Source organism: Danio rerio, chromosome 16, assembly GCF_052040795.2.
Source record: "Danio rerio strain M-AB ecotype USA chromosome 16, GRCz13ab, whole genome shotgun sequence".
Classification (NCBI taxonomy): Eukaryota; Metazoa; Chordata; class Actinopteri; order Cypriniformes; family Danionidae; genus Danio; species Danio rerio.
The window spans coordinates 20,081,775-20,097,357 of record NC_141036.1 but is presented as its reverse complement, the minus strand read 5'-3'; positions in this window follow the sequence as shown (position 1 = coordinate 20,097,357).

Genomic DNA, 15,583 nt, shown 5'->3' with positions numbered 1-15,583 from the left:
AGCCAGCAGAGGTCAAAATAAGCAGTAATGCAAACTCAGTCATAGACATAGATTTTCACTTGCAACTTGCTTTAACATGTTTAACAGTGCATGAAATGTTATCTAAAACAAAAAGAATAATGCATTTTAGTGGCTGGAACTGGTTTTATCAGATTCTGAATTGAACGTTGAAAATGAGCTTTTCAGAGCCAGCAGAGGTCAAAATAAGCAGTGATGCAAACTCAGTCATAGACATAGATTTTCACTTGCAACTTGCTTTAACATATTTAACAGTGCATGAAATGTTGTCTAAAACAAAAAGAAAATGCTTTTTAGTGGCTGGAACTGGTTTTATCACATTCTGAATTGAAAGTTGAAAATGAGCTTTTCAGAGCCAGCAGAGATCAAAATAAGCAGTGATGCAAACTCAGTCAGAGACATAGATTTTCACTTGCAACTTGCTTTAACATGTTTAACAGTGCATGAAATGTTGTCTAAAACAAAAAGATAATGCTTTTTAGTGGCTGGAACTGGTTTTATCACATTCTAAATTGAACGTTGAAAATGAGCTTATCTCAGCCAGCAGAAGGGTCAAATCACAGTAATGCAAACTCAGTCAGTGACATAGATTTTCACTTGCAACTTGCTTAAACATATTTAACAGTGCATGAAATGTTGTCTAAAACAAAAAGATAATGCTTTTTAGTAGCTGGATCTGGTTTTATCACATTCTGTGATGGACGTTGAAAAAGAGCTTTTCAGAGCCAGCAGAGGTCAAAATAAGCAGTAATGCAAACTCAGTCATAGACATAGATTTTCACTTGCAACTTGCTTTAACATGTTTAACAGTGCATGAAATGTTGTCTAAAACAAAAAGAAAATGCTTTTTAGTGGCTGGAACTGGTTTTATCACATTCTGAATTGAACGTTGAAAATGAGCTTTTCAGAGCCAGCAGAGGTCAAAATAAGCAGTAATGCAAACTCAGTCATAGACATAGATTTTCACTTGCAACTTGCTTTAACATGTTTAACAGTGCATGAAATGTTATCTAAAACAAAAAGAATAATGCATTTTATTGGCTGGAACTGGTTTTATCACATTCTGAATTGAACGTTGAAAATGAGCTTTTCAGAGCCAGCAGAGGTCAAAATAAGCAGTAATGCAAACTCAGTCATAGACATAGATTTTCACTTGCAACTTTCTTAAACATATTTAACAGTGCATGAAATGTTGTCTAAAACAAAAAGAAAATGCTTTTTAGTGGCTGGAACTGGTTTTATCACATTCTGAATTGAACGTTGAAAATGAGCTTTTCAGAGCCAGCAGAGGTCAAAATAAGCAGTAATGCAAACTCAGTCAGAGACATAGATTTTCACTTGCAACTTGCTTTAACATGTTTAACAGTGCATGAAATGTTGTCTAAAACAAAAAGATAATGCTTTTTAGTGGCTGGAACTGGTTTTATCACATTCTAAATTGAACGTTGAAAATGAGCTTTTCAGAGCCAGCAGAGGTCAAAATAAGCAGTAATGCAAACTCAGTCATAGACATAGATTTTCACTTGCAACTTGCTTTAACATGTTTAACAGTGCATGAAATGTTGTCTAAAACAAAAAGAAAATGCTTTTTAGTGGCTGGAACTGGTTTTATCACATTCTGAATTGAACCTTGAAAATGAGCTTTTCAGAGCCAGCAGAGGTCAAAATAAGCAGTAATGCAAACTCAGTCAGAGACAAAGATTTTCACTTGCAACTTGCTTTAACATGTTTAACAGTGCATGAAATGTTGTCTAAAACAAAAAGAAAATGCTTTTTAGTGGCTGGATCTGGTTTTATCACATTCTGAATTGAACGTTGAAAATGAGCTTTTCAGAGCCAGCAGAGGTCAAAATAAGCAGTAATGCAAACTCAGTCATAGACATAGATTTTCACTTGCAACTTGCTTTAACATGTTTAACAGTGCATGAAATTTTATCTAAAACAAAAAGAATAATGCATTTTAGTGGCTGGATCTGGTTTTATCACTTTCTGAATTCAACGTTGAAAATGAGCTGTTCTCAGCCAGCAGAGGTCAAAATAAGCAGTAATGCAAACTCAGTCATAGACATAGATTTTCACTTGCAACTTGCTTTAACATATTTAACAGTGCATGAAATGTTGTCTAAAACAAAAAGAAAATGCTTTTTAGTGGCTGGATCTGGTTTTATCACATTCTGAATTGAACGTTGAAAATGAGCTTTTCAGAGCCAGCAGAGGTCAAAATAAGCAGTAATGCAAACTCAGTCAGAGACATAGATTTTCACTTGCAACTTGCTTTAACATGTTTAACAGTGCATGAAATGTTGTCTAAAACAAAAAGATAATGCTTTTTAGTGGCTGGAACTGGTTTTATCACATTCTGAATTGAACGTTGAAAATGAGCTTTTCAGAGCCAGCAGAGGTCAAAATAAGCAGTAATGCAAACTCAGTCAGAGACATAGATTTTCACTTGCAACTTGCTTTAACATGTTTAACAGTGCATGAAATGTTGTCTAAAACAAAAAGAATGATGAATTTTAGTAGCTGGATCTGGTTTTATCACATTCTGTAATGGACGTTGAAAATGAGCTTTTCAGAGCCAGCAGAGATCAAAATAAGCAGTAATGCAAACTCAGTCATAGACATAGATTTTCACTTGCAACTTTCTCAAACATATTTAACAGTGCATGAAATGTTGTCTAAAACAAAAAGAAAATGCTTTTTAGTGGCTGGAACTGGTTTTATCACATTCTGAATTGAACGTTGAAAATGAGCTTTTCAGAGCCAGCAGAGGTCAAAATAAGCAGTAATGCAAACTCAGTCAGAGACATAGATTTTCACTTGCAACTTGCTTTAACATGTTTAACAGTGCATGAAATGTTGTCTAAAACAAAAAGATAATGCTTTTTAGTGGCTGGAACTGGTTTTATCACATTCTGAATTGAACGTTTAAAATTAGCTTTTCAGAGCCAGCAGAGGTCAAAATAAGCAGTAATGCAAACTCAGTCATAGACATAGATTTTCACTTGCAACTTGCTTTAACATGTTTAACAGTGCATGAAATGTTGTCTAAAACAAAAAGATAATGCTTTTTAGTGGCTGGAACTGGTTTTATCACATTCTGAATTGAACGTTGAAAATGAGCTTTTCAGAGCCAGCAGAGGTCAAAATAAGCAGTAATGCAAACTCAGTCAGAGACATAGATTTTCACTTGCAACTTGCTTTAACATGTTTAACAGTGCATGAAATGTTGTCTAAAACAAAAAGAATGATGCATTTTAGTAGCTGGATCTGGTTTTATCACATTCTGTGATGGACGTTGAAAATGAGCTTTTCAGAGCCAGCAGAGGTCAAAATAAGCAGTAATGCAAACTCAGTCAGAGACATAGATTTTCACTTGCAACTTGCTTTAACATGTTTAACAGTGCATGAAATGTTGTCTAAAACAAAAAGAATGATGCATTTTAGTAGCTGGATCTGGTTTTATCACATTCTGTGATGGACGTTGAAAATGAGCTTTTCAGAGCCAGCAGAGATCAAAATAAGCAGTAATGCAAACTCAGTCATAGACATAGATTTTCACTTGCAACTTTCTCAAACATATTTAACAGTGCATGAAATGTTGTCTAAAACAAAAAGAAAATGCTTTTTAGTGGCTGGAACTGGTTTTATCACAATCTGAATTGAACGTTGAAAATGAGCTTTTCAGAGCCAGCAGAGATCAAAATAAGCAGTAATGCAAACTCAGTCATAGACATAGATTTTCACTTGCAACTTTCTCAAACATATTTAACAGTGCATGAAATGTTGTCTAAAACAAAAAGAAACTGCTTTTTAGTGGCTGGAACCGGTTTTATCACATTCTGAATTGAACGTTGAAAATGAGCTTTTCAGAGCCAGCAGAGGTCAAAATAAGCAGTAATGCAAACTCAGTCAGAGACATAGATTTTCACTTGCAACTTGCTTTAACATGTTTAACAGTGCATGAAATGTTGTCTAAAACAAAAAGATAATGCTTTTTAGTGGCTGGAACTGGTTTTATCACATTCTGAATTGAACGTTGAAAATGAGCTTTTCAGAGCCAGCAGAGGTCAAAATAAGCAGTAATGCAAACTCAGTCATAGACATAGATTTTCACTTGCAACTTGCTTTAACATGTTTAACAGTGCATGAAATGTTGTCTAAAACAAAAAGAAAATGCTTTTTAGTGGCTGGAACTGGTTTTATCACATTCTGAATTGAACGTTGAAAATGAGCTTTTCAGAGCCAGCAGAGGTCAAAATAAGCAGTAATGCAAACTCAGTCAGAGACAAAGATTTTCACTTGCAACTTGCTTTAATATGTTTAACAGTGCATGAAATGTTGTCTAAAACAAAAAGAAAATGCTTTTTAGTGGCTGGATCTGGTTTTATCACATTCTGAATTGAACGTTGAAAATGAGCTTTCCAGAGCCAGCAGAGGTCAAAATAAGCAGTAATGCAAACTCAGTCATAGACATAGATTTTCACTTGCAACTTGCTTTAACATGTTTAACAGTGCATGAAATGTTATCTAAAACAAAAAGAATAATGCATTTAGTGGCTGGAACTGGTTTTATCACATTCTGAATTGAACGTTGAAAATGAGCTTTTCAGAGCCAGCAGAGCTCAAAATAAGCAGTGATGCAAACTCAGTCATAGACATAGATTTTCACTTGCAACTTTCTTAAACATATTTAACAGTGCATGAAATGTTGTCTAAAACAAAAAGAAAATGCTTTTTAGTGGCTGGAACTGGTTTTATCACATTCTGAATTGAACGTTGAAAATGAGCTTTTCAGAGCCAGCAGAGGTCAAAATAAGCAGTAACGCAAACTCAGTCAGAGACATAGATTTTCACTTGCAACTTGCTTTAACATGTTTAACAGTGCATGAAATGTTGTCTAAAACAAAAAGATAATGCTTTTTAGTGGCTGGAACTGGTTTTATCACATTCTAAAATGAACGTTGAAAATGAGCTTATCTCAGCCAGCAGAAGGGTCAAATCACAGTAATGCAAACTAAGTCAGTGACATAGATTTTCACTTGCAACTTGCTTAAACATATTTAACAGTGCATGAAATGTTGTCTAAAACAAAAAGATAATGCTTTTTAGTAGCTGGATCTGGTTTTATAACATTCTGTGATGGACGTTGAAAATGAGCTTTTCAGAGCCAGCAGAGGTCAAAATAAGCAGTAATGCAAACTCAGTCATAGACATAGATTTTCACTTTCAACTTGCTTTAACATGTTTAACAGTGCATGAAATGTTGTCTAAAACAAAAAGAAAATGCTTTTTAGTGGCTGGAACTGGTTTTATCACATTCTGAATTGAACGTTGAAAATGAGCTTTTCAGAGCCAGCAGAGGTCAAAATAAGCAGTAATGCAAACAGTCAGAGACAAAGATTTTCACTTGCAACTTGCTTTAACATGTTTAACAGTGCATGAAATGTTGTCTAAAACAAAAAGAAAATGCTTTTTAGTGGCTGGATCTGGTTTTATCACATTCTGAATTGAACGTTGAAAATGAGCTTTTCAGAGCCAGCAGAGGTCAAATTAAGCAGTAATGCAAACTCAGTCATAGACATAGATTTTCACTTGCAACTTGCTTTAACATGTTTAACAGTGCATGAAATGTTATCTAAAACAAAAAGAATAATGCATTTTGGTGGCTGGATCTGGTTTTATCACTTTCTGAATTCAACGTTGAAAATGAGCTGTTCTCAGCCAGCAGAGGTCAAAATAAGCAGTAATGCAAACTCAGTCATAGACATAGATTTTCACTTGCAACTTGCTTTAACATATTTAACAGTGCATGAAATGTTGTCTAAAACAAAAAGAAAATGCTTTTTAGTGGCTGGATCTGGTTTTATCACATTCTGAATTGAACGTTGAAAATGAGCTTTTCAGAGCCAGCAGAGGTCAAAATAAGCAGTAATGCAAACTCAGTTAGAGACATAGATTTTCACTTGCAACTTGCTTTAACATGTTTAACAGTGCATGAAATGTTGTCTAAAACAAAAAGATAATGCTTTTTAGTGGCTGGAACTGGTTTTATCACATTCTGAATTGAACGTTGAAAATGAGCTTTTCAGAGCCAGCAGAGGTCAAAATAAGCAGTAATGCAAACTCAGTCAGAGACATAGATTTTCACTTGCAACTTGCTTTAACATGTTTAACAGTGCATGAAATGTTGTCTAAAACAAAAAGAATGATGCATTTTAGTAGCTGGATCTGGTTTTATCACATTCTGTGATGGACGTTGAAAATGAGCTTTTCAGAGCCAGCAGAGATCAAAATAAGCAGTAATGCAAACTCAGTCATAGACATAGATTTTCACTTGCAACTTTCTCAAACATATTTAACAGTGCATGAAATGTTGTCTAAAACAAAAAGAAAATGCTTTTTAGTGGCTGGAACTGGTTTTATCACATTCTGAATTGAACGTTGAAAATGAGCTTTTCAGAGCCAGCAGAGGTCAAAATAAGCAGTAATGCAAACTCAGTCAGAGACATAGATTTTCACTTGCAACTTGCTTTAACATGTTTAACAGTGCATGAAATGTTGTCTAAAACAAAAAGATAATGCTTTTTAGTGGCTGGAACTGGTTTTATCACATTCTGAATTGAACGTTGAAAATGAGCTTTTCAGAGCCAGCAGAGGTCAAAATAAGCAGTAATGCAAACTCAGTCATAGACATAGATTTTCACTTGCAACTTGCTTTAACATGTTTAACAGTGCATGAAATGTTGTCTAAAACAAAAAGAAAATGCTTTTTAGTGGCTGGAACTGGTTTTTTCACATTCTGAATTGAACGTTGAAAATGAGCTTTTCAGAGCCAGCAGAGGTCAAAATAAGCAGTAATGCAAACTCAGTCAGAGACAAAGATTTTCACTTGCAACTTGCTTTAACATGTTTAACAGTGCATGAAATGTTGTCTAAAACAAAAAGAAAATGCTTTTTAGTGGCTGGATCTGGTTTTATCACTTTCTGAATTCAACGTTGAAAATGAGCTGTTCTCAGCCAGCAGAGGTCAAAATAAGCTGTAATGCAAACTCAGTCATAGACATAGATTTTCACTTGCAACTTGCTTTAACATGTTTAACAGTGCATGAAATGTTGTCTAAAACAAAAAGAAAATGCTTTTTAGTGGCTGGAACTGGTTTTATCACATTCTGAATTGAACGTTGAAAATGAGCTTTTCAGAGCCAGCAGAGGTCAAAATAAGCAGTAATGCAAACTCAGTCAGAGACAAAGATTTTCACTTGCAACTTGCTTTAACATGTTTAACAGTGCATGAAATGTTGTCTAAAACAAAAAGAAAATGCTTTTTAGTGGCTGGATCTGGTTTTATCACATTCTGAATTGAACGTTGAAAATGAGCTTTTCAGAGCCAGCAGAGGTCAAAATAAGCAGTAATGCAAACTCAGTCATAGACATAGATTTTCACTTGCAACTTGCTTTAACATGTTTAACAGTGCATGAAATGTTATCTAAAACAAAAAGAATAATGCATTTTAGTGGCTGGATCTGGTTTTATCACTTTCTGAATTCAACGTTGAAAATGAGCTGTTCTCAGCCAGCAGAGGTCAAAATAAGCAGTAATGCAAACTCAGTCATAGACATAGATTTTCACTTGCAACTTGCTTAACATATTTAACATATTTAACAGTGCATGAAATGTTGTCTAAAACAAAAAGAAAATGCTTTTTAGTGGCTGGATCTGGTTTTATCACATTCTGAATTGAACGTTGAAAATGAGCTTTTCAGAGCCAGCAGAGGTCAAAATAAGCAGTAATGCAAACTCAGTCATAGACATAGATTTTCACTTGCAACTTGCTTTAACATGTTTAACAGTGCATGAAATGTTATCTAAAACAAAAAGAATAATGCATTTTAGTGGCTGGATCTGGTTTTATCACTTTCTGAATTCAACGTTGAAAATGAGCTGTTCTCAGCCAGCAGAGGTCAAAATAAGCAGTAATGCAAACTCAGTCATAGACATAGATTTTCACTTGCAACTTGCTTTAACATATTTAACAGTGCATGAAATGTTGTCTAAAACAAAAAGAAAATGCTTTTTAGTGGCTGGATCTGGTTTTATCACATTCTGAATTGAACGTTGAAAATGAGCTTTTCAGAGCCAGCAGAGGTCAAAATAAGCAGTAATGCAAACTCAGTCAGAGACATAGATTTTCACTTGCAACTTGCTTTAACATGTTTAACAGTGCATGAAATGTTGTCTAAAACAAAAAGATAATGCTTTTTAGTGGCTGGAACTGGTTTTATCACATTCTGAATTGAACGTTGAAAATGAGCTTTTCAGAGCCAGCAGAGGTCAAAATAAGCAGTAATGCAAACTCAGTCAGAGACATAGATTTTCACTTGCAACTTGCTTTAACATGTTTAACAGTGCATGAAATGTTGTCTAAAACAAAAAGAATGATGCATTTTAGTAGCTGGATCTGGTTTTATCACATTCTGTGATGGACGTTGAAAATGAGCTTTTCAGAGCCAGCAGAGATCAAAATAAGCAGTAATGCAAACTCAGTCATAGACATAGATTTTCACTTGCAACTTTCTCAAACATATTTAACAGTGCATGAAATGTTGTCTAAAACAAAAAGAAAATGCTTTTTAGTGGCTGGAACTGGTTTTATCACATTCTGAATTGAACGTTGAAAATGAGCTTTTCAGAGCCAACAGAGGTCAAAATAAGCAGTAATGCAAACTCAGTCAGAGACATAGATTTTCACTTGCAACTTGCTTTAACATGTTTAACAGTGCATGAAATGTTGTCTAAAACAAAAAGATAATGCTTTTTAGTGGCTGGAACTGGTTTTATCACATTCTGAATTGAACGTTGAAAATGAGCTTTTCAGAGCCAGCAGAGGTCAAAATAAGCAGTAATGCAAACTCAGTCATAGACATAGATTTTCACTTGCAACTTGCTTTAACATGTTTAACAGTGCATGAAATGTTGTCTAAAACAAAAAGAAAATGCTTTTTAGTGGCTGGAACTGGTTTTATCACATTCTGAATTGAACGTTGAAAATGAGCTTTTCAGAGCCAGCAGAGGTCAAAATAAGCAGTAATGCAAACTCAGTCAGAGACAAAGATTTTCACTTGCAACTTGCTTTAACATGTTTAACAGTGCATGAAATGTTGTCTAAAACAAAAAGAAAATGCTTTTTAGTGGCTGGATCTGGTTTTATCACTTTCTGAATTCAACGTTGAAAATGAGCTGTTCTCAGCCAGCAGAGGTCAAAATAAGCTGTAATGCAAACTCAGTCATAGACATAGATTTTCACTTGCAACTTGCTTTAACATTTTTAACAGTGCATGAAATGTTGTCTAAAACAAAAAGAAAATGCTTTTTAGTGGCTGGAACTGGTTTTATCACATTCTGAATTGAACGTTGAAAATGAGCTTTTCAGAGCCAGCAGAGGTCAAAATAAGCAGTAATGCAAACTCAGTCAGAGACAAAGATTTTCACTTGCAACTTGCTTTAACATGTTTAACAGTGCATGAAATGTTGTCTAAAACAAAAAGAAAATGCTTTTTAGTGGCTGGATCTGGTTTTATCACATTCTGAATTGAACGTTGAAAATGAGCTTTTCAGAGCCAGCAGAGGTCAAAATAAGCAGTAATGCAAACTCAGTCATAGACATAGATTTTCACTTGCAACTTGCTTTAACATGTTTAACAGTGCATGAAATGTTATCTAAAACAAAAAGAATAATGCATTTTAGTGGCTGGATCTGGTTTTATCACTTTCTGAATTCAACGTTGAAAATGAGCTGTTCTCAGCCAGCAGAGGTCAAAATAAGCAGTAATGCAAACTCAGTCATAGACATAGATTTTCACTTGCAACTTGCTTTAACATATTTAACAGTGCATGAAATGTTGTCTAAAACAAAAAGAAAATGCTTTTTAGTGGCTGGATCTGGTTTTATCACATTCTGAATTGAACGTTGAAAATGAGCTTTTCAGAGCCAGCAGAGGTCAAAATAAGCAGTAATGCAAACTCAGTCAGAGACATAGATTTTCACTTGCAACTTGCTTTAACATGTTTAACAGTGCATGAAATGTTGTCTAAAACAAAAAGATAATGCTTTTTAGTGGCTGGAACTGGTTTTATCACATTCTGAATTGAACGTTGAAAATGAGCTTTTTAGAGCCAGCAGAGGTCAAAATAAGCAGTAATGCAAACTCAGTCAGAGACATAGATTTTCACTTGCAACTTGCTTTAACATGTTTAACAGTGCATGAAATGTTGTCTAAAACAAAAAGAATGATGCATTTTAGTAGCTGGATCTGGTTTTATCACATTCTGTGATGGACGTTGAAAATGAGCTTTTCAGAGCCAGCAGAGATCAAAATAAGCAGTAATGCAAACTCAGTCATAGACATAGATTTTCACTTGCAACTTTCTCAAACATATTTAACAGTGCATGAAATGTTGTCTAAAACAAAAAGAAAATGCTTTTTAGTGGCTGGAACTGGTTTTATCACATTCTGAATTGAACGTTGAAAATGAGCTTTTCAGAGCCAGCAGAGGTCAAAATAAGCAGTAATGCAAACTCAGTCAGAGACATAGATTTTCACTTGCAACTTGCTTTAACATGTTTAACAGTGCATGAAATGTTGTCTAAAACAAAAAGATAATGCTTTTTAGTGGCTGGAACTGGTTTTATCACATTCTGAATTGAACGTTGAAAATGAGCTTTTCAGAGCCAGCAGAGGTCAAAATAAGCAGTAATGCAAACTCAGTCATAGACATAGATTTTCACTTGCAACTTGCTTTAACATGTTTAACAGTGCATGAAATGTTGTCTAAAACAAAAAGAAAATGCTTTTTAGTGGCTGGAACTGGTTTTATCACATTCTGAATTGAACGTTGAAAATGAGCTTTTCAGAGCCAGCAGAGGTCAAAATAAGCAGTAATGCAAACTCAGTCAGAGACAAAGATTTTCACTTGCAACTTGCTTTAACATGTTTAACAGTGCATGAAATGTTGTCTAAAACAAAAAGAAAATGCTTTTTAGTGGCTGGATCTGGTTTTATCACATTCTGAATTGAACGTTGAAAATGAGCTTTTCAGAGCCAGCAGAGGTCAAAATAAGCAGTAATGCAAATTCAGTCATAGACATAGATTTTCACTTGCAACTTGCTTTAACATGTTTAACAGTGCATGAAATGTTATCTAAAACAAAAAGAATAATGCATTTTAGTGGCTGGAACTGGTTTTATCACATTCTGAATTGAACGTTGAAAATGAGCTTTTCAGAGCCAGCAGAGGTCAAAATAAGCAGTAATGCAAACTCAGTCAGAGACATAGATTTTCACTTGCAACTTGCTTTAACATGTTTAACAGTGCATGAAATGTTGTCTAAAACAAAAAGAATGATGCATTTTAGTAGCTGGATCTGGTTTTATCACATTCTGTGATGGACGTTGAAAATGAGCTTTTCAGAGCCAGCAGAGATCAAAATAAGCAGTAATGCAAACTCAATCATAGACATAGATTTTCACTTGCAACTTTCTCAAACATATTTAACAGTGCATGAAATGTTGTCTAAAACAAAAAGAAAATGCTTTTTAGTGGCTGGAACTGGTTTTATCACATTCTGAATTGAACGTTGAAAATGAGCTTTTCAGAGCCAGCAGAGGTCAAAATAAGCAGTAATGCAAACTCAGTCAGAGACATAGATTTTCACTTGCAACTTGCTTTAACATGTTTAACAGTGCATGAAATGTTGTCTAAAACAAAAAGATAATGCTTTTTAGTGGCTGGAACTGGTTTTATCACATTCTGAATTGAACGTTGAAAATGAGCTTTTCAGAGCCAGCAGAGGTCAAAATAAGCAGTAATGCAAACTCAGTCATAGACATAGATTTTCACTTGCAACTTGCTTTAACATGTTTAACAGTGCATGAAATGTTGTCTAAAACAAAAAGAAAATGCTTTTTAGTGGCTGGAACTGGTTTTATCACATTCTGAATTGAACGTTGAAAATGAGCTTTTCAGAGCCAGCAGAGGTCAAAATAAGCAGTAATGCAAACTCAGTCAGAGACAAAGATTTTCACTTGCAACTTGCTTTAACATGTTTAACAGTGCATGAAATGTTGTCTAAAACAAAAAGAAAATGCTTTTTAGTGGCTGGATCTGGTTTTATCACTTTCTGAATTCAACGTTGAAAATGAGCTGTTCTCAGCCAGCAGAGGTCAAAATAAGCTGTAATGCAAACTCAGTCATAGACATAGATTTTCACTTGCAACTTGCTTTAACATGTTTAACAGTGCATGAAATGTTGTCTAAAACAAAAAGATAATGCTTTTTAGTGGCTGGAACTGGTTTTATCACATTCTGAATTGAACGTTGAAAATGAGCTTTTCAGAGCCAGCAGAGGTCAAAATAAGCAGTAATGCAAACTCAGTCAGAGACAAAGATTTTCACTTGCAACTTGCTTTAACATGTTTAACAGTGCATGAAATGTTGTCTAAAACAAAAAGAAAATGCTTTTTAGTGGCTGGATCTGGTTTTATCACATTCTGAATTGAACGTTGAAAATAAGCTTTTCAGAGCCAGCAGAGGTCAAAATAAGCAGTAATGCAACTCAGTCATAGACATAGATTTTCACTTGCAACTTGCTTTAACATGTTTAACAGTGCATGAAATGTTATCTAAAACAAAAAGAATAATGCATTTTAGTGGCTGGATCTGGTTTTATCACTTTCTGAATTCAACGTTGAAAATGAGCTGTTCTCAGCCAGCAGAGGTCAAAATAAGCAGTAATGCAAACTCAGTCATAGACATAGATTTTCACTTGCAACTTGCTTTAACATATTTAACAGTGCATGAAATGTTGTCTAAAACAAAAAGAAAATGCTTTTTAGTGGCTGGATCTGGTTTTATCACATTCTGAATTGAACGTTGAAAATGAGCTTTTCAGAGCCAGCAGAGGTCAAAATAAGCAGTAATGCAAACTCAGTCATAGACATAGATTTTCACTTGCAACTTGCTTTAACATGTTTAACAGTGCATGAAATGTTATCTAAAACAAAAAGAATAATGCATTTTAGTGGCTGGATCTGGTTTTATCACTTTCTGAATTCAACGTTGAAAATGAGCTGTTCTCAGCCAGCAGAGGTCAAAATAAGCAGTAATGCAAACTCAGTCATAGACATAGATTTTCACTTGCAACTTGCTTTAACATATTTAACAGTGCATGAAATGTTGTCTAAAACAAAAAGAAAATGCTTTTTAGTGGCTGGATCTGGTTTTATCACATTCTGAATTGAACGTTGAAAATGAGCTTTTCAGAGCCAGCAGAGGTCAAAATAAGCAGTAATGCAAACTCAGTCAGAGACATAGATTTTCACTTGCAACTTGCTTTAACATGTTTAACAGTGCATGAAATGTTGTCTAAAACAAAAAGATAATGCTTTTTAGTGGCTGGAACTGGTTTTATCACATTCTGAATTGAACGTTGAAAATGAGCTTTTCAGAGCCAGCAGAGGTCAAAATAAGCAGTAATGCAAACTCAGTCAGAGACAAAGATTTTCACTTGCAACTTGCTTTAACATGTTTAACAGTGCATGAAATGTTGTCTAAAACAAAAAGAAAATGCTTTTTAGTGGCTGGATCTGGTTTTATCACATTCTGAATTGAACGTTGAAAATGAGCTTTTCAGAGCCAGCAGAGGTCAAAATAAGCAGTAATGCAAACTCAGTCAGAGACATAGATTTTCACTTGCAACTTGCTTTAACATGTTTAACAGTGCATGAAATGTTGTCTAAAACAAAAAGATAATGCTTTTTAGTGGCTGGATCTGGTTTTATCACATTCTGAATTGAACGTTGAAAATGAGCTTTTCAGAGCCAGCAGAGGTCAAAATAAGCAGTAATGCAAACTCAGTCAGAGACATAGATTTTCACTTGCAACTTGCTTTAACATGTTTAACAGTGCATGAAATGTTGTCTAAAACAAAAAGATAATGCTTTTTAGTGGCTGGAACTGGTTTTATCACATTCTGAATTGAACGTTGAAAATGAGCTTTTCAGAGCCAGCAGAGGTCAAAATAAGCAGTAATGCAAACTCAGTCAGAGACATAGATTTTCACTTGCAACTTGCTTTAACATGTTTAACAGTGCATGAAATGTTGTCTAAAACAAAAAGAATGATGCATTTTAGTAGCTGGATCTGGTTTTATCACATTCTGTGATGGACGTTGAAAATGAGCTTTTCAGAGCCAGCAGAGATCAAAATAAGCAGTAATGCAAACTCAGTCATAGACATAGATTTTCACTTGCAACTTTCTCAAACATATTTAACAGTGCATGAAATGTTGTCTAAAACAAAAAGAAAATGCTTTTTAGTGGCTGGAACTGGTTTTATCACATTCTGAATTGAACGTTGAAAATGAGCTTTTCAGAGCCAGCAGAGGTCAAAATAAGCAGTAATGCAAACTCAGTCAGAGACATAGATTTTCACTTGCAACTTGCTTTAACATGTTTAACAGTGCATGAAATGTTGTCTAAAACAAAAAGATAATGCTTTTTAGTGGCTGGAACTGGTTTTATCACATTCTGAATTGAACGTTGAAAATGAGCTTTTCAGAGCCAGCAGAGGTCAAAATAAGCAGTAATGCAAACTCAGTCATAGACATAGATTTTCACTTGCAACTTGCTTTAACATGTTTAACAGTGCATGAAATGTTGTCTAAAACAAAAAGAAAATGCTTTTTAGTGGCTGGAACTGGTTTTATCACATTCTGAATTGAACGTTGAAAATGAGCTTTTCAGAGCCAGCAGAGGTCAAAATAAGCAGTAATGCAAACTCAGTCAGAGACAAAGATTTTCACTTGCAACTTGCTTTAACATGTTTAACAGTGCATGAAATGTTGTCTAAAACAAAAAGAAAATGCTTTTTAGTGGCTGGATCTGGTTTTATCACATTCTGAATTGAACGTTGAAAATGAGCTTTTCAGAGCCAGCAGAGGTCAAAATAAGCAGTAATGCAAATTCAGTCATAGACATAGATTTTCACTTGCAACTTGCTTTAACATGTTTAACAGTGCATGAAATGTTATCTAAAACAAAAAGAATAATGCATTTTAGTGGCTGGAACTGGTTTTATCACATTCTGAATTGAACGTTGAAAATGAGCTTTTCAGAGCCAGCAGAGGTCAAAATAAGCAGTAATGCAAACTCAGTCAGAGACATAGATTTTCACTTGCAACTTGCTTTAACATGTTTAACAGTGCATGAAATGTTGTCTAAAACAAAAAGAATGATGCATTTTAGTAGCTGGATCTGGTTTTATCACATTCTGTGATGGACGTTGAAAATGAGCTTTTCAGAGCCAGCAGAGATCAAAATAAGCAGTAATGCAAACTCAGTCATAGACATAGATTTTCACTTGCAACTTTCTCAAACATATTTAACAGTGCATGAAATGTTGTCTAAAACAAAAAGAAAATGCTTTTTAGTGGCTGGAACTGGTTTTATCACATTCTGAATTGAACGTTGAAAATGAGCTTTTCAGAGCCAGCAGAGGTCAAAA